At 34.4% G+C, this 21207-nt stretch overlaps 1 protein-coding gene and 1 long non-coding RNA gene across 3 annotated transcripts in view; both read left to right on the top strand.

Annotated features, from left to right (window-relative positions):
* The window catches only part of Chat (Choline acetyltransferase), a 183944-nt gene that overhangs the window by 123474 nt on the left and 39263 nt on the right, over positions 1–21207 (top strand). The gene's annotated exons all lie outside the window — the stretch shown is intronic.
* LOC139986869 (uncharacterized) lies at positions 16273–17388 on the top strand. Its single transcript, XR_011799745.1, has 2 exons — positions 16273–16477; positions 16724–17388. It is a non-coding gene; the product is annotated as an uncharacterized lncRNA (long non-coding RNA).

Here is a 21207-nt window from a genome sequence, read left to right as displayed (position 1 = left end):
AATTGAAGTTAGAAGTGTGAACATACCTTACTATTATATATAGAATGAGCAACTACTATTTACTAATATCTTCTACACGTTTCAACAATATATTTTGCACGTTTTGCTTACGACGAAATAACGAATGCGAATGGTTTGTTGAAATAAACGTAGCCTTATTATAATATGTCGCTATCAACTGTTATCAAAGCGCCACGATGGTCATCCGTGACCACCAATAAGATAAACGGTCCATTAGGGAAGAATGTTGTCTAACATTATCAATTTATTATTATTTTGTCATTATATGCTTTGAATAATAAAAATATTCTCGTGGCGTCCTGAGCGAAACATGTGATTTCGGCGTGACAGTCAAAGTGTTAAAACGCATTCGTATTTGTTCACATAGAAACAAGTTGAATTAAATAATTATTGCAACAAGAATTATTACATCTTATAATTTATTACCTTTAACAGTGTTGTTGTTGTTTCAAAAGGGATATTACTTTCTGCACGACTCTATGATATAATTTTATTATAAGAATATATATTGTTTATTAAATTAAACCGATGGTTTTTAATATCTCGTGCGGGTTTAAATTTGCACGAATATCCGCATAATCGACTAATTACGCAGCATAAAAGTTACACTAACTTTCATCATCGCGTAAACGTAACTTTTCTCGGAATCTTCTTACAGTACGGAAGTAGGAATAGCGTACGGAAACACGTACCGATTAAAACGATAAGCGCTCGCTTCGTGCATCATGGTGTATCCTCGCCCGCAGGAATATCGCGTTTAAATAGAAACTTAACTTTCATAGCCGCTGTTGAATCGAATATGGTAACTTCCAATTGTGCAATGTGAATATTTCCGATAAGAGCTGCTGTGGATACGATATGTCGTCAGAATGCTATCAGAATGATATTGAGCGGATTAAGACGACGGCACACGGATGTTTCAGTGTAATCCCTGTAAGTGTACAGTTGGGATTCTGGAATGATATGCATTCGTGAAATCGAGAATTCGATTATCGCTCGATCCATGTTTACTTACTATTACTACGTAGTATTACTATTACAAGAAATAACGTTTCGTTTTCTGTGTTTATGAAATACTTGAATTGTATTAGGAGTGTGAATTAGCTCTCAGAGTTCTCAAAAGAATGCTATAGTTGTAAGTTTCAGCAGGTGCATCAAATTGAAGATCTTGGTGCAAGAACAGGGCAAGAGCAGAATTTACAAGTTGTGGGAAATTGAATAAAACTGAATTAAATACGATTTGTTTGAGCATTGATATTAACATTTTGGATTTAGGAAGACATTCGTGTAACAAATAATATAGACAATAGTATTTCTTACATTATTGAAAAATGTACCTAACAAATCTTTTTCAATATTTGGACTTGTCTGATTCCTTCAGCAAAATGCTGGAGAATTTGAAATCAAATATTTTACCTTTTTACATCTTTATTTTTGCTTGACTTTCTTTCACGTTCCATAAAAGTTTCTTAAATAAACCACTGATATCTGGCTGGTCATCTCTCGTTGGCACATATTTACTTTCTTGCAGAAAACACTGTGAGTGGAAAGAAAAAATATTATTTTTTTATCGTATAATGTTTTACATGCCAAATTAGAATATAGAATTTAAGAACAACTTCCATTTAAATAAGTAAATTACTAATAATTCAACATTGCCTCTGTATAAAATAATGTAAATACCACTAAGCGGTAGACACACTCCACACTAAATATCGCCAATTTTATAACAATACTTATTCGGAGTATTATAAAACGCCGTTTCTCAATAAAAATGAAAAAGACGTATTGAAAAAGTATATTTTCTGTTTTCACGCGCTTGCGAATTTAAATGGCACATTCAATTTTCTCATCAATTAAGAGGCACATACAAGTTTTGTTTACAAAAACAATTCTTCTTCTGATGAATATACTAGTGCAAAAAATAGAAAATTTTGCGATGCATCTAGATTATTTTGTACACCTAAGATTCTATAATAATCGAGACAAATCAAAAACCGAAAGTAATTTTAAGCCAGAGAAGCTAACAAATGTTATGTTTGTTTACAAAAAGTCTCCATTTCGTTTAATGTCTAGTGTACAACAAGTAACAGAGACGTAAACAATTGAATTCTGGAAGCAGTGAAATAAGTCCTATGAAATTCACAGTCGACCCAACAATAACGCAACAATAATCTTTGGTTCGATAGTAGCGGTTGAAATTATTAACAACTATTGTAATTGTCGATGCATTTGCATTATTCTACACTAAGATCTTATAATAATCGAAACAAGTGAAATTTCGAAAATGATTTTATGTTGGAGAAGATAAAAAATTGGATGTTTGGCACTTACAATATTATCTACAGGAAGCCTTCGTCTATGTTTAATGCTTTCTATGTTACTGGAGTATTACACTGTAAAAGTAATGAAACGAATCCTATAAAATTCACAGTCGAAAGGTAATGCTCACTATTTGTTAGGACCAAAAAGGTCTGTACTCTGAACTGTTGTAATCGAGCGAAACTGTTACTGATGATCGTTATTGACGACAAATGTCCAATTTGATCCGTACTCTGCAAGAAGAATATCCAAAAATATCAAATGAACAATGCAATTTCATTTACTTGAACGACAATGCGCGACTAGTCTTTGCAATAAGCAACGTTGTTTGAACGAAACGAACATTGTTGGGGCTCGAATGGAAAGTCCTGGTTTCATTGGCTCTTTTCCGGTCAATACAGCACGCGTTGCAAGGTACACGCTTCTCAAATGTCGGAGAAGTGCAAAAATTCGTTGATGAATGGATCGATTCGAAAAATAAATACTTCTATCGTCGTGGTTTTCATCTCTTGCCAAAGAAATGGACAAAAGTTGCAGAAAATAGAGGAAAATACTCGTATTTTGATCAATGTAATAATTTTTTCCTTCGATTCTCTTCCAATAAATACGCTTTTAGTCAAAAAGATTCGTCGAAACGAATTCACATTCCCGATACAAGCTGAGTTGAAACTCCAAGAACTTTGATCGCTAGAAAGGTTACATGTCACTTGCGCACAACACAATGCAATTTACAAAAAATAATACGATGCAATTAATCATAATAATTATATATAACAATTAGTATAATATCATATATAACGAATAATAAATATAATATTATATATAATGAAAATGCAAATGTCCTCGAGTGTCGCTTTCTCGCATTGGCGTTTCACGCGATGTTATGAGATTCTATAATGATAATAATGATAAAATTGTATAATCGATGGACTATCCCTCTCTATAAATCCTTACGAGATAACGTCGCCAGTGGGACCCAAGGTATTTGTCCTAACTGTTAGAAAAGTTTCATCCGCGGGGCTACTTCGTAATCTTGGCAATTTAAATGTTTGTCCCTGATACGGATACGCAGGATCGCGTATCGTTCAGCTTAGGGAAGCGGCGGTAATCCCTTGTTGAAACAGCGTTAAGCCCTTACGGATTGTCTGTGGGATTGCAACAACGATACGACAGAAACGCTCGGAAGGGCTACGCACCCTTCTCCGCAGTTTTCTCTTCGGCGGTTTGTCCAATTCCTGTACTTGTCATCTATCTTTATTCGTCGCAGACGTGACTCGACTCTCACAGAATTAGGCCTGTGATAGACATTAGAAATAAAAATATTAAGAACTGAATTATCGTTACTATAAAAACATTTAACCCATGTACGTTCGATTCTTCTGGTTGTTACATAGGTGTTCTTGGGCCATGTTCACAATGTTGGTAGCACGATGAATTATAGTAACATGGATTGTATTTATATATAATATGGAGTGTATTTATAATGTATACGTGTTCCCCGTCAAGCCGTTTTTGGGAAATTGTTATTTTTTGAATACGTATGCATTTCGTTTTCGATATTACATTATAAAGTTTGATAGATCTGTGAGAATAATTTATTTCTTGATTTTCTATGAAGTGGGAATTTAATTATTAGTAAAATGAATATTCAATATATATATTTAAAGTTACAATATATGGTATAAAATAATGGTTAATGTAAGCAATATTATCCTTCTTACAATGGTTCATAACGATTTATATTAAACAAGTTACTTAATCGCGAAAATAATTTTCAATATTTTACTTTTCCTCGTACGTGTTGTCATATTAATACAAATCGATATCCTCAACTAAATTTTTACGAAAGGAAGTACATAGTTACCAAAACAATAGAAATGATTGTATCTACATTGCGAAAATAGACTGCGAAGAGACAGAACGAGAAATATGAGCAAGCTGAAATATCAAAGAAACCCTAGGGACAGTATCATGTGAAATAGACGAAATCGAACATTGTCCTCGAAATTGCTCAATATGTTCTATGGATGGAGGAAAAATCGGATTCGTGCAAACCAGGAGGAACTCGAAGTCAATTTTACCCTGGAGATTCACGAAACGCAGCAGACATTAATATCTAGATCCGCCCTCGACTGATCTATTGCGAACTGTGACTAATTCTGAAATAGAACCTAAGGCAGTACGAAAAAGTACCCAGTATCGCGCGTGACAAATTTTATTATGCACCTTTTCGTGACAAAAGACTATCAATGCAACGTAACTATAATTACATATATATATATATATATATATATATATATATATGTCGGAGATGAAAGGACACCGGAGCCTTTCTTTCGGACTATTTGGGAAAGTCCCCAATACTTTAGTCCAGACTTTTTATTATAGCCGTACTTAAACAATAAAACTGAGAAATAGCTGTTTATAAGTCAAGTCAATTATGATTATCCGAGATTTATGACAGTGGGCTTGGGCTCGAAGTGACATAATGGGTCACTGAACATAGCCACGGTCACGGGAGGGACGTGTATCTAACAGAGGTATAAAGTAATTAAATGACTCTCCTTAAAACCAGGGATTGACCTGAGGAATACGCAGAGGAGTATGTAAGGGCAGTTCCACTTGGACTGAGATTCAATTCGATAAGTTCGACTAGCACAGAGAACGCTTGTCATCCCGTTGACCGTGTATTCGTTATCGAGCCTAAATTCAGCGTTCATAGATATCACAATCACTTAATCATCGACATCACTTGTTAACGTTTGTAATACATTCCCATAAATAAAATTCATCTGGTATAAGACAACTATGGACAACTCGCAACAAGACTCATTACACGTCTCGTTTTCCAAGGACATCACGACATATATATATATAATTTACTAGGTCATTCTTTGTTTAATATTATACTATATTATATATAAATACGTTACAAAACGTAATACTAATAATAATGAATAAGAAATATACATGTGTACTTTACTACGTTATTTTTTGTTTAATATTTGCTGATGTGCAAAGAACGATTAATAGAAATTTAAAATACTACGTTTCAGTCGTTGTACAAAATGGATTTTGATGTTATTTTAATAACATGGATAAATTCGTGAACATTTCTGCTTTAACAGCTGAATTATATATCTTTTCATCTTTGAATATTGACGTATATTTCTAACTTCTAAAATTAAGGACACCAGGCAGAATAAAAGTAATTTATTATGAATGTTGCTTTAATAAATTGCACCTAGCCCGGTTCTAATTTATAGTTAGTTCAGAAAAATAGAAAGTACTATTCTCGCAAAATTGAGAAATGTAAATTATCTATCTTGTACAACACCTGAAATTTGAATTTCGAGAAATGTTCAATTCCATGCTTGAAAGATAACATTTATCTATAATAAATACAATATTTACTGATCTAACAGATCCTACAGAAAAGATCATCCGAACATTGGAACCATGTTTATATTTTTATAAAAAGTACACGATCCAAAAAATGTATTATAAAATACGTAACACGTGTGATCGTGAAATTGGGCGAATCGAATGTTTTCCTCGACTAGACAGCCTGTTCGATGGCGTTAGCAGGAAAGAAGCCGCGTTTCGTGTCGCGCAGCCTGTTCTTATATTCCAGAGGCACTTAAGAGCGCAAATATTTATGGTATCTTGGAGTTTCGTGCAAAAAACAAAGGCTTCTGGCGATGCGGGAGATGACTTAAAGAGAAAAGAAAAGGGAAATCCGTCCCTAGCAGGTTCCGTATACCCCGCGGGATTAACCTTTAATTCTATCCTGACTTGACAGCCCCTTCATCCTTGAGGAGGGGTCCTCTACGTGCACATCAAACGTCCTTCAAGTTCCGACATCGAACAGTAAAGGTAACAAGATGAAAATGAAATTTCGAAAGTAGATTTTTAGAAAGGAACGAGCTCTGTGAAATTATTGTTAGAATCACATGAAACGGCTGAAAGAAAATGCGAGAAATTCTCATCATTCGAGGTATCAATCGAACCTCTGTAAGACCGCTGTTTCGTTCATTTCAGGTTGTTGAGAGCAATAAATTAAAAGATGTGATAATTCTTGTCGAGGAAAACACATCCATTTTTCTGATTTATTCTTGATAAACTGATCGTAGCTAATCAAACAAAACAAGGGACAGGTTCTTCCACTCGTATTAAATAAATGGTTGCCACGTCCCTCTGCCATTCATATTACTATCCACGTATAAAGGAAATTTACGATACGTTGATTAAATTCTTTCAGTCATACACGCACTCGCTTCTTACAATAAACCAACAAATACGATTGCTTTTTAAAAGGTTTCCTTTATTTATAACTTTAATATACTAAGTTATTTTTTAATACAACCATCAGTCCTATTTGAACACTTCTCGCAATAATCCAATAAATACAAATGAATCTTAAAAAGTTTTGTTTATTTTTAACGTCGAATAAAACGAGCTCCAAGAGAAAGCTTAAAGAACTAATACTTTTTAAAAAGGTGAACCTAATTGTACCTTCGTACGAAGTTTCTATACATCGAATTTTCATTTGTTTGCCTCGTTTACTCGGAGATTTAGATAAGTCGAAAGTTCTACAACTCGAATATTTTAGCTCCTTCTTCGAAGTTCAACGATATGCAAAGTGAAAATTAAAACGAATTAAAATAAAGTTTTCCAGTCATTTATTAGTTGCTTTTGGTAGCTTTGTGGTTGGAGGTTCCGTACGTCAGAAATCAGACAGGTCTTTCCGGTAGATCTAATAAATTTACAAGCCTTTTAGTCACTGACTTCCGTACATAAACGATCGACATCCTTCCGCAAATCCCCAAAGTCCATAATAGAACACGCAACCAGCGATAAAACCATGAAATTAACTAACTGAAATAGCTAACGGATATAGGCGTAATTGAATATTTAATTGACTCCAAGTTTAATCCTCCAAGTAGCATAATCAATGGGTCTACTCTATGGCCGCACCATTTTAATGTCTATTTCTACTGTCATTTCTATCGTCATTTCTATTGTCATGCAGCAACTTATTAGACACCACTGCATCTTACTCTTCAAATTTTTCAAATCTATTTCTTATTCCACTTGTTTTTTCTACCGTTCGCGGAGAGACGCGATCTCGAGGAAGCACGTCAACGGGAGTCGTAAATTCCCATTACGATTAGACAATCGACACCACGAACTGATCGATCTCCTATTTCGCTTAGGATAATAGAAGTGATTTAATGAGTAGAACGATTGATTAACTATTCAAAGGTAGTATATATTTCCAACAACTTTGTAGAGAAGATAGTTACGCTGGTGCATAGATATAACTTAAGTAGGTGACTGATTGAAGGGTGTAAACTCGGTAAAGAGATGTTGACTGTTCTAAAGATGATGAACCAGTGAAGTACGGTAACGATCCTGTTGCAAAGGAAAACTCTTGCTCGGTGATGATCGCCCCACCTCTGGTCGCTTGCGGGTGGAATCCCGGGAAACATGGAAAACCCACGCTTCCCCAATTTTTATCTGATGAAGCAATAACCATGAGGAACCTCTTAACTCGAAGATGTTTTAACGATAAATCAAAAAGCCTCGTTTTATGACAGTTCCTTAGGATTATTGCGATCCGCTTAATTCTATGTGTACAGCTGGTGGCCGTCTCGAACGTAAATAGTCGCCAGACGTAACACCACTTTCAAAAAAATGCAGTTTAACAACTGCATCCAATCATAGTAAATTAAAGTATGTCTTCAGCTACATCCTCTTCAGCATTGAAACAATGTGAAACAATGAACATTAGTTCTAACTTCAATCAGTTCCGTAGAGATTCAACTACTCGCATTTGTAATAGCTATTGTACAGCTGGCTAAAATGAACAACTGTATGATATTACAAAATATACAACTGTGCATATCATTGATATTATGTTATTAAACTAATAACTGCAAACATTTAAACAAATTTCAGAACGGTATCTAATGAAAGTAATAAAAAGAAGACAGACTTACATGGTTAATACTATTAAAACGAGAAGTTAGAAATTTATTAGATGATGCGTAAAAGAAATTTTGAAAAAATTGCAATTGGTCGGAAAGGCAGGAAGAAAAGTAGAGATCACTTTTTACAATGTTTTTATCTAGGATTCTAATGAAAATTTAATAAATTTCCAAGATTTATGCCTGTTATATACACGTTGGAAATTTTGTCAAAATCGGTTGATGCGGAAACAAGGGGCAGACATTGGAATAAGAATCTCTAGATTTTAGGTCAAGAGCCGCAAAAAAATGCGATCTTCGCCATTTTTAATCGTTTGTAACTTAAACCAAAGTTAATCAATTTCGACGAAATTTCTGCATGTATATGCCTGACATAAATCTTCTGTTGGAATACAACGATATTTCACGCATAGGCACAAATACTGTTACACAGACACCCACACAGGCATTTGAACAAGATACTTACACAGATCATACTCATTACTGTATAGAGAGTGGAGTTCAAAATATTTAAGGGATCATGGGTCACTACCTACGTCTAGTCTGAGAGTAACTGGCCAACAATCAACAACTCTTACATACGTTGTTAATTATATCACTCGCTTATATACATTTGGTTCTGTAATTCTGTTTAATAAATATCACTGAATATTATTTCAACATAAACATTGTGTCTTCCACAGATTATTAATCTTAACTTTAAGATTAGATTCTAACATCTTCAAATTATGGTGCTATCTACATTTTCATTACATAAAAGAGTTATAAAAAGTAACCTTTAGTTTTTATTTCACGATTCCAACCAAGTGCAGTTTTCTCAAAATCTTCTTACGCCAAAAAGCTCAAGTTGTTTGGTGCAACTTTAAAAACGTTATTTTGTCCTAAATAGTATAATAATATTAATGGGCGAAACTGTGTCCATATCTTGTTAAAATACTCCATTTTTCTCATTCATCATTGTCTCATTAATTTTGAATTTTGACATAATTTACTGCCAAAAAATCGACGTGTGTCGCATAATATGTCATCTCTCTTGTGCCATGCGAAAACTATAAAGGCCTAGAAAACAAACAGTATATCATCAACTAGCTCGACGTACAAATACGCTACATAAATCCAATAACAATTTCTACTTCGAAGCAGAAAAATAGGACAATCTTTGTTAATTTAGAAGAGTAAGATATCGTCGCGATTACACGGTTAAATTAAACGAATGTAGCAGGGGTAAGCTGGGTTTCGTGTTTCGGATGTGAACACAGAAAAGACGTCAGGTCAAGTGGATCGATCCAGGTTACCTACGAACGCCTACACCTTTATAGCGTCTTCTACGCGTAGGGTAGAATCTCTTCGAAAGAATAAAACTCCTCCATGTGTTCGACTGACGATACATTTGCCAATAGCATACAGCAATATAGCGTCGTGAATAATTATAAACTTAATTTTATTTCTAGATTTTTCACGCTACTGAAGCAAAAATTGACGAAATCGTTTATGTAATTTCGTATTATAACGTGAAACAAAACTGAAGAATTCTTTCGAAGTTTGGAGGAAATTAAATTTTCTCTTAAAATTGCGTTTTCGGGTATGAAAAAATATAAACCCGACGTTAATTTTGTTACTTTTTCAATCGATATTTAGTGGATTTTTCCTTAGTTTTCATCACTTCTATTAATCTGTAAGACACACTATCCTCTAACTTATTTAAAATTATTTTTCGAATATCTTTTCTTAGGTTCAATGATATTGTTTACTGATAACTTCTCCTGATCGTAAATTTTTATTGTTGGAATTCTTCACAGGTACTCGATAGGATACAGATCAGGATCCCATGCTAGTCATGGTAATAGTACTCCAAAATACTGCTCCAAAATATTGAAACTACTTTTTTGTAGTGACAGCTGTACGAATGGCACCATTGTTTTGTTGAAAAATTTTCTTCTTACCTTATCAATTCGCCATGTAAAACAATTTTAGAAAAACAATTTCATTTAAGAAATCCAGACACGATCAGTGATTTCTTGGAGATATTGAAGAAATAAAGCAGAAATTGTGATCGAGTCTATAATTATTCACAGCACTGTACAAATTCTATAAAATAATTTCGGTAATTTTGTTTAGGACAGTTACTTACAAGCATAGGGAATGTTTCCTCTGCAAAATGGAAATACGACCTTGCGCTGCTATTGTAAGGATATTATTACATGACTCAAATAACCGCTATATGTATGCAACCTCACATAAACTGGTATAAAATTCATAGCTGAATTTTATGTCAACAGATCGTACAGAGCTTTATCGTGTGCGATAAAATTTACCGTATTCCAGTATTAAAAAATAAATGCTAGGAAAACCAGGTCTGAACTTGTTTCTGTATTATGGGCTGAAAGGAAAAGTTCACATTTTTATTGTAGGGTCAGTCAAATATTAACCGAACCGCGTATGACACATCTCCGCAATGAAGCTTATCCAAATGGGATTGCGTGGGAGTTCAAACAGGCGTATTTTAAAGACGTTGAGACCGCTTCACGTGGTGCTCTGTTTATGGTTTCTTCGATAGATAACGCAATGAACGAGACAACAGTATCGTCTTCCGTTGCACAATGTGGAATTATTAAGCTTTTAACCGTTGAGAACGCAAAACCCATTGAAATTTTACATAGATCGCGACTACAGTTTGGGGATGAAACATTAACAAGAAGCCGAGTATTGGCGTGGTATAAATCGTCTTCCAGTGAAGGTTGATACGTCCAAAACCCGTCATATTTGCGACGCTTGTGAAAGTGTAACGCCAGCAAACATCGAAGCTGTGGGGGAAACGAAATTTGCTCGAAAGTTAATATTAGTCACGGAAGCGTGGTTTCCATCATTCGGAAGGAGTTAGCGTTCCGCAAGATCACGATCACTTAAAGAGACGTTAGGAGGACGACGTTTCAACAACAACGAAGAAATAGAGCAATTCGCGTGCAATTAGCTTCTGACTCAGTCCTCCACTTTCTACGAAACTGGAATGAAAAAATTGCCAATCTGGTGGCAAAAGCGTACAGAGAGAAAAGGAACATGCGTGGAAAAATAACTATAGATTGTTCTTTTTCAAACGTTTTACCGAAATGTAAAGTTACAAAATCCGGTTTACACTTGACTGATCCTCGTGGAACTATACCAAGAACTCTACTGATAGAATCGTAATATTCGTTTTGTAGTTCATTGATGAAATTTGAAAAACTTTTGTACAGGGCCTGTGATGTATTCGTAAAATATTCCTATGGCAAGGGTCCGAATACTCTTCTGAATCTGTCTCTCTCTCTATATATATACACATATATACATGCAACTTCATTCAAACACAAAGGCCAAAGAAGGTGCAATCATCGAACAAAGCGTTCGATCGATCGAAACTAAATTCGCCTTTCTAAACCAACAAACTCTATCAGAAATTCCACCTTCCTAGAGAACGGTGGAACACAGGTCCAATAGCGAGCCTGCACCATATGTCGTGCAAACTATCGAAACTTTGGTCGGTCAGAAGCGACCAGTCAGTAAATTTACCGTAGCATCTCAACAGAGAACCGACCGAGGTATTTTACGAAACGGATGCATAGTAGAAGGTGTAAAGGGGCGAAAGGTATCCTCACAGCGGGCCGGTAAGTGCGCAGAATCCAGGGTAACGATTGCAGGAGCAGTCAAAGGCAGCCATCGCACAGGTAAGGCGAGACCGGCTGATCTGGGTCACCACGACCTCGTCCCAAAGGCTGCACTTGCCGGAGGTTACGACCCGCTTAATAGTCGCTCGATTCACCCATCGATCGGTTGATCGGTCGTTGACGGATAGTTTTATCTCCGTTCGTCTTTTACTCGCTTCTTGTCCCATCTGTTTCATATGCCGAGTGGCTGGAGAAGCTGGATTTACATCTTACTCTCGAGTCTTTCGCGTATATCGGCAAGAAGAAAAATCGTAAGGCTTCTTCGGCTCTCCCAGCTTCTTCGCGGGGTCCTCCGCTCGACGAGAGGATCTGAAAGAAACTCGAACGATATCGGGGGGTTATGGGCTTATCAATACGATAAATCCGCATTCGCATGGATTATTGCGGTCTCGGCTAAGTCCGGGAAGCTGGTGGCTTCCTTCATCCGCGGTAATCAATTTTTGTCTCGTTGCGACGAATTCGCCTTTACTTATCAAAGTTATTATGTTTATAGCTGAAAATTACAGTGTATGCTACGTAATGAACGAAAGAGATGTGATATTTAACTCTTAATTGCTTTCGTGAGCTTCTGCATTAACCTGGATATTATAAATATTGTCATAATTTCGCTCTAAAGTACATGACACATAATTTCGTCAGCCTACAATTTTAAAAGTGTTTAAATATTTTTATGATATTAAAGTTTCCTCATAAACATTGTCATAAATCCGCTGTAAAGTAACACATGACGCGCAGTTTCCTCAAGCTTCAATTTGTAAAGTGTTTGAATATTTTTGTAATATTACAATAAATTCCGTTTCTCTTCGTTCCCTCTTTTATAATTCAAATAATTGTGCGCAAGAAATAAAAAATTGTCTTTATATCTTTCTATATGTACATACCATACTGTAATATATTTATTATTTGCTGCGTATTTGACAAAAAAGGAAAATTTATATATATGTAAATTCTATAGAGTTCAAACTACCCGCCAACCGACATTTTTAATTTTGCTTTGTTTTACCGGCAGCCATCTTATTGAATAGATTAAATCACGAGAGAACGGTAATTTAGGATTTAGAAAATCGATTTTCGATTTTCAGGTCAAATTTGTAGTAGATTTGTTATTAACTGTTATTGTATAGAATTTAATTTATTCCCAAAATGAACTCCATTTTCCAGAATCGACCGTCTTATTTACCCCAAGGATGTACGATATTACATATATATAGTACTTATAAGTCAAAATTATACCAAAGTTCGATTTTGAATGTCTCGAAATGAATAATAGCTAGTATTCATACAGAAATATCCATAATTATTTACACAAGTTGCATAATGGAAGATGACGTTGTAATTACCAGAGCAACGAGAATTAGTGTCATTTAATCGAAATATGCAGATTTGAATATAGCACAGTTACGTCAACTAGTAACAGGCAAGCAACTAATTAGAAACTTTGGAACAAACATATCTGGTGTGCATACGAATGAATGAGACATAACGTATTACTTCGTTATAGTAGCCATTAATAAACGGACTAAATTCTAATAAACGCGAGATTCCTGATACAAAACGTAATTAGAATCTCAGCCGTTCGATCATTTGGAAATTCCTCGATCATCCTATAACTTGTTAATTTGTATAATGACGCTGCAACTATAACAACAAATAATTGAAATAATCTCTGCTGCACGCGAAGTTTCGTACACGTCACCGACAAAAGCGGGAAACCTGTATCGTGCGATAGAGAGGGCGGAAAATTAATTGGAGATTTCCGAAGGCCGTGGGGATCGTCGAGATTGCAGGCACGCTTAGTTAATCTCCGCGGACGCGAATTGCCACCGAAACGAGAAAGTTCCTGATCCTGTTTTCATCGTGGATCAGGAGGAACCGCCGCCTCGAGCTCGGCGGCCTGTCGAAGTCTCCACGTCGAGGTCTCCGCGATCGATTGAGTTCCCTGTGTCCGACCGCTGCGTACAGCCGCCGACACAGTTGCTCGAGGAAGTGTTCGAACACTTGTAGAAACAAACCATTCATGGGGTTTGTCATGTATCTTGTACGAAACATTTTGCAATTTCTTCCAGGACAGTGACACTTCACTACCGTGATCGTATTGATCAAGAAATATTTGGAGAACTTGAAAAAAATGTGAAAATGTAGATATGAGGTACATATTTTTGAGAGATCACAAAAGCATTTATCAATATAATCGTGGTAATATAAAAATAAAATTAAATTAAAATAAAATAAATAAAATGTATAATTAAAGATAGTTATATAATATCAGTCATATAATAGTTATAAATATTATTATAAATAAACAGTAGATAGTATATTAATAAATGTAATTACATATTCGATAGGATCATAGCTGACGCTTATTACAAAGCGGCGAGCATATTAATTTTTTTACTTTACTTCAATTTACAGTTTTTGTTCATTTTGTGTACGGTTTCTTACATATATTGACACACGAAAATATTCAAACGTTCTTTAAAACAGAATAGCAATTTTGGAACTGAACCAAACGACTTGAATTTTTTTGAGAGGTCAGAAGGATCAATCGACTTGATAACGTGTAACAAAATTTTAAATAAATCACAGGTGTTCAAAATCGCGAAGAAAACAGTAAAAGTCACTTTTTGCCGTTTTCTTTTACATTCTTTATAATTTTACATTACATTTAAAGAACTAATGTTTCTAACCACGCGCAAAAATTCAAATTTCGTCCAATTCGAAAAAAGTCATTCTGTTTTGAAGAGCGTTCGTATATTTTCGCGAGTCATTGCAAATTCAATATAAAATATCCAAACATACAAGAATGGCGAATGTTTCTGCGAGTATTTAAATAGAGAAAACGTCTTTTCTTCGATTTTCGTACGTGCTATTAATAAAATAATACCTAGGAACAATAAATTGTAATATTTTACATCAAATTGTTATTATTTTGTTGATCCACGTTTCTTTTTAATAGCTTCGGCACATCTGCGTGCTATGGAATTTACCAATCTTATACAGCGTTTTACTGGTATTTTCTTCATGTCTTTTCGATCATGTCATATAATTCGTTTAAATTTGGTGCTTCTTATTTCTCCTTCTTTTTTCACATAATCTCTCAGCGTCTTAATCAGGTTTATATTGAGATTCAGCTGGCCATCGCCTAACATTAACATTACGCTCCTGTAGAAGAGAGATTTCGCTTTTCGACAAGTGCGTTTAGGATCATTATCAGCCTGGGAAATCTAATCCGAAGGTAAATTATCATTCGCGTATATACAGCAGTAAATAACCGTTTAAAGTATCGATATAAACACGTTGACTCATGACCCTATTAGTGCGACAAATTGGACCAGATCCATTTTCTGCTCATTCCTTCCTAAACTATTACTGACCAACCATTTCCGTTAATAATAAATTTTATGCATCTATTATTCAATTTTTCCTCGATTCGCCGACGAATATACGATCCTCCTTCGGAACCGAAACGATTAAATTTTTATTCATCGGTAAAAATAACTGCTAAAATTTGTTCTCTTGGCCGATCAATACGAGTTTTCACAAACTCATGGAAAATGGAGTTTCCCTATTTATATGTTCGCCAATGTGCACACTTACGTACGCTTAACTCTTTTAAGCGATACATCGACTCCGCAGTTTTCCCAAGAAATACCAATATTCCGGCTAAAAGTGAGTTTCTATAGCAGAAAATATTTCTACTAAACAGAGATGTGTACAGTACTGTGAATGTCTATAGACTGAAACATATTTTCTGCTTTATATTTCTTCAATATCTTCAAGAAACCGCTGCTCATGCTTGGCTTATGTTAAAGGAAATTACTTTATGAAAGTTGCGTATAGTTGAACGTTATAGGATATGAGGAGATGTTACACGGCGAATTATTGCCTTTCGCGAGCAAAATAGAAGACAAAAAGACTATTTTTCAACGCGACAATGCTCCCATTCATACTGCTGTCGCTATAAAAAAGTGGTTTCAAGATTTCGTAATAGAGTTATTACCGTGGCCAGCATTGAGTGCTGATCCGAACACGACTGAAAACCTGCAGCGGAATTTTAGCAAGAAAAATTTACGATCGGAGGAGTTACCTAAAATAAAAAATATCGTTGAATTTGAAAAGGAATAAAATTCGCATGGGCGGATACTCAAAACGAAACTGTAAAAAATAAGTTAGCAGATTAATAGAAATGATAAAAGATAAAGAAAAATCCACTAAATATCGAACGAAAAGGTAAGAAAATTAACATCGAGTTTATATTTTCTCACATCCAAAAACACAATTTTAAGAGAAAATTTTACTTCTTCCAGACTTCGAAAGAAGAAAATCTTTGTTTGTCGTATCTTCAGTTTTGTTTCACTTTATAATATGACATTACATAAACGATTTTGCCAATTTTTGTTTCAATATAGTGAAAAATCTAAAAGTAGGATTGAGTTTATAACTGTTGATGACACTGTACGTATTTATGTCTATTTTGAAGAAAATCAATATGCAATCATAAACAATATAAAATAGTAAAATATACAATATTAATTCCAACAAAAGTCTTGAAAAGTGCATTTTTTCAAAGAATTTCTGGTCTTCCCATAAAAAAGTTGTGGCGTACTGAAATGATTAAGATTGTTGTTCGTGTAACATTGTAATTTTCTACCGAATGTATATTTGTAATAAATTTCACGTTCTATATAGCGTACACGAGACGTACGCAAGAATTTTCTATGACGAATGTCGAAATCCTTCCGCGAGCCACTGCAAGGATCGTTGTCACGTACGCGAGTAAGCACATAGTTACGATAACGACTCCTCCAGGCAGAAACGAAGGCCAACGTGGAATTTAATTATAATTGAATCAACCGCTTCTCCTACCTGAGACAATCACTTGGTCGACTCAGTGAATCGATTACTTCAACGTGCACCCTGAGACGACTAAATATTGAAATTAAGCAATTACTGCTATTATTAGGTAAACTCGAGGATTCAGTTCGATGTAACTGCCCCTTTCACACTTGCGATAGCGAATAAAAGAGACTTATGTCTTTCGTACTAATATTTTGTGCTAATAGCTCAGCATAAATATAGACAATGAATATAAGATCAGCTTTCACAAAGTTGCTTGAAACGAGCAACGACGCAGAGGCGCGCCGACATTTTCTTGGTGCGCTCTTCATCTAATTCTTTCTATCCAGCACGAAAAACGAATCTATTCTTTGCGCAAAAATGTGCATGTATCGAGGACAGTGAATTCCGAAATTATCTTCAAAGTGTAGAAAGAAAACTTCTACTATTTCTTCGGACAGCCAACTTGTCGATACCGTGATGCGGTTTGGTAGAAAACAAAATTAGCCTTATTTACAGTTCTCTGTAAATTGCTTTCCTGACCTTTCCCATTGTTTACCGTGTTTTCGCTATCTACCACTGAGGTACTTACAATAGCCGAGGAATAGTTTTAATACGGTACGTAATATCGCGAAATTATTGCGATAGCGAAAATATAACTTGAACCTTTCACTTCCAATTGTTGTTTCGTGTAATTAACATGGGATATCGGTATGGATTTAAATAATGTTTGTACAATAAATCACGATCTCGAGACAATTGGCTGCCATAAATTCGTTATTACAATTACGACGTTAATTATTTCAATTGTATGAAATAATTAGTCCGTGCGTGACAAATGTCTCGAACAGTAGAATTTTCATTCATAATAATCTAATGGAATTACTAATAACGAAAGCTATGTTAAAATGATGTCATTATCATCAGACTAAAGAATGTAAAAATTTATCGTCGATCAAAATTAAAATTAATATTTATAATAAATTATTTAAAAAGCTTCCTAAAGCAAGATTAAGTTCCTTTATTTAAAATATTCTTCTCCAAGAACGCGAGCAATAAAATAGTAATTTTAATAGAATATCCAAAAGGAAGGTGCCTTTTTGAAAACGCAATAGATAGATTTTGCCTTGCTTCATCTTTGGCACAGAAAATTTAGGTCATCCTTTAAAAATATCCGTACGGAAGACATTTTAAAAATTAGAAAATGTTTCGACACATTTGTGCTTAAATATCAATAAAGCTCGATAAAAGTAAAAATCGAATATTATCGTGATTTATCTTTTCGTGACGTAATTTTTTCTCAGTAATTTCATACAGCGAAGTATGTATTCATTTTCCTCGCATAAATAAACATTTTCGTTATTCTGAACATGAAAATTCTAAAACACGCCAATTAAAAATAAGACACAAGTATTATACCTTTCTACAACAAGAATTTTAATGCAAGGAGAATTGCTAATATTATTATTAATTATTATAATATTACCGTTTAAATATTTTCTTGCTAGTTCCTTTATGTTCTCCGCAAAAATAAGAAATTTTCCTTTATTTTCCTGGTAGGAATAGCGCTTATTGCGAAATTCAATTTTAGCCTGCATGAATTTTTAATATTTTCATCCAGAAGGGGATTGCAGCTTATTCCCGTCTCTAGAATTAGCCTGTGACATAAGAACTTATAGTTCCACGATTCTTTTATATCGTACCATATACTCTCTATATCTATATCATACTATTTATACCGAATTATACTATTTCTATATCATAGTATGCCTATATCTATCGCGTAATACCTAAGACGCGAAATATACAATAATAAAGTTAGAAAAACGATTCGAGACTCTGCATATAAAAATGAGCCGAAAATCTAGAATCTAGAATCTTAATTGAGATTTTCTTTATTTGAAGACTTCGTTTTCAACAAAATCGAATTTGAAAATTCGTCAAGTACCTGCAAGTTACAGCTACATACGTATAAGACTGATTCTTGGTTTTAAAAACGAGACTTGGAAGGCAAAAATGTTGTTCTACGTTTAGTTAAGTTTAATTTATTGTTCTAATAATCTAATTTTCACACAATAACATGCAAATAATAGGATTAATCTGCTCCCAATCGGCTGCTTATATCCAGTCAGAAGTACATCAGGTTGATGCGTATTTAACAAACTTTCAAATTCAATCTTCTCGAAAATAAAGCTTAAACAATGAAAACACCTCGTTCTACAAAGTATTTCGACTTATTTTTATTTGTAAAATAACTATTATTTATAGGCAATAAATTAGAAGATGTAACAAGCCTATCTTGTATTAATTACTTTTTTATTTAATTTATATTCGAGCAAAGTACGTCTATGTTTCAGATCAAACTCTTGACATCAAACCTTGAAAGAAAAGAATATTTGTACATTCACTCGTATTAAGCAAATGGTTGCTATTCTCTCATTTATATTACAGTCTATGTATAAAGATAACTGAAGGTTTCTTGAGGACAACACTGTAAGTGCAAAGATTAAAAAATATAGTATTCTTAACGTATAATGTCCTACTTGCCAATGGAAATACTGTATTTAAGTGCAACTTTCCTTTCTAAATAGTTATTAATAATGCCAGAAGATGGTATTACAAGGTCGCCTCTACAGAAAAAAATATAAGTACAATCAACACTAGATAATTGAAGATTTCTTCTACAGGGCATTGTAATTGGAAAGATTAAAAAATGTTATTTCTTTATCGTATAATGTTTTACATGCCAAATTAGAATATAGAATTTAAGAACAACTTCCATTTAAATAAGTAAATAATTACTAATAATCCAACATTTCCTCTGTATAAAACAATGTAAATGCCATTAAGCGGTAGACACGTTCCACACTGAATATCACCAATTTTATAACAACACTTATTCGGAGTATTATAAAACACGCTTTCTCAATAAAAATGAAAAGGACGTATTGAAAAAGTATATTTTCTGTTTTTATACAAATTGTATGGGAACAAACAGGATTCACGCTTATAGTGCTTGCGAATTTAAATAAATGGCACATTCAATTTTCTTTTCAATTAAGAGGCACATACAGAATTTTCTATAAGAACAATTCTTTCCCTGATGAATATATTGCTGCAAAAGGTAGAAAATTTTGCGATGCATCTAGATCATTTTGTACACCTAAGATTCTATAATAATCGAGACAAATCAAAAACCGAAAATAATTTTAATCCAAAGAAGCTAAAAAATGTTATGTTTGTTTACAAAAGTCTCCATTTCGTTTAATGTCTAGTATCAAGTCTAGTATGTCTACATCAAGTAACAGAGACGTAAACAATTGAATTCTGGAAGCAGTGAAATAAGTCCTATGAAATTCACAGTCGTCCCAACAATAACGCAACAATAACCTTTGATTCGATAGTAGCGGTTGAAATTATTAACAACTATTGTAATTGTCCCTCGTAGCAGCCAATAGCAAACATGGATTTGTGTTCAACCCTGGCTTATCAAACTGTATTGGCCACCCTTTTTGCCAAACAGAACTCGCTCTCTCGTTTCTCTCACAGATCTCTCTGCCACGGGGTATCGAGTTTCCCGTTTAACGCGATACTTCATTAGCTACGGTGAAAACGACGGGTCGAGTTGTGTCGTACAAAAGGTTTCGCAAAATTGATGGATCCAGGCATCGCTTTCGCTCGAACCCTACGGCACCGATCGACCCCTATCATCGCGCACGGGGCACCAACGAGTAACTCGTGGAACTTGCACACGAGAAAACCGAATATCTCTGGCAGCGCAGTGGTTTCCAAACCTTATTACATCGTGAAAGCCTGAAATTCTGAAAAAAAGTCAAATTCCACGCAAGGAAGCGGAGTATTTTTGATATTGTTTTTAATACTATGTTTAACAATACAACGATCTCCAAATGCTATTGTACAACTTATTCCGCGAAAGCTTAATTGTCTGGAAACAATTAATTAAGGAAAAAAGAACAAATAACAGTGGCAGGATAGTGGTTTGCAGAGCCAATAATTTACCTTGCGAAAGCTTAAAATTCCGGAAAAAATTAATTGCATTCGAGAAAAATAAATATTTAAAAAAAAAACAGGGCGATTTGCAAATTAAGTGACTCACTTGGTGGAAGCTTGGAAATTCTGAAAAAAGAAATTGCACGTAGAAAAGCCAAATATTTTTATATTTTTCTCCAAATTCAATAATATTTTTCATGAAAATAAAAAACTATGGAAAAGGTATTTTTAATGGTACAGCGGTCGCCAAATTCGGTAATTCGCTTTGCGAAAAATTGGAATTCTGGAAAAGGTTAATTAAGAACAAATACCTCAAATGATTTCAA

Source organism: Bombus fervidus, chromosome 4, assembly GCF_041682495.2.
Source record: "Bombus fervidus isolate BK054 chromosome 4, iyBomFerv1, whole genome shotgun sequence".
NCBI classification, from domain to species: Eukaryota; Metazoa; Arthropoda; class Insecta; order Hymenoptera; family Apidae; genus Bombus; species Bombus fervidus.
The sequence above is the reverse complement of the archived record's forward strand: the minus strand, read 5'-3'. Positions and strand labels throughout refer to the sequence as shown.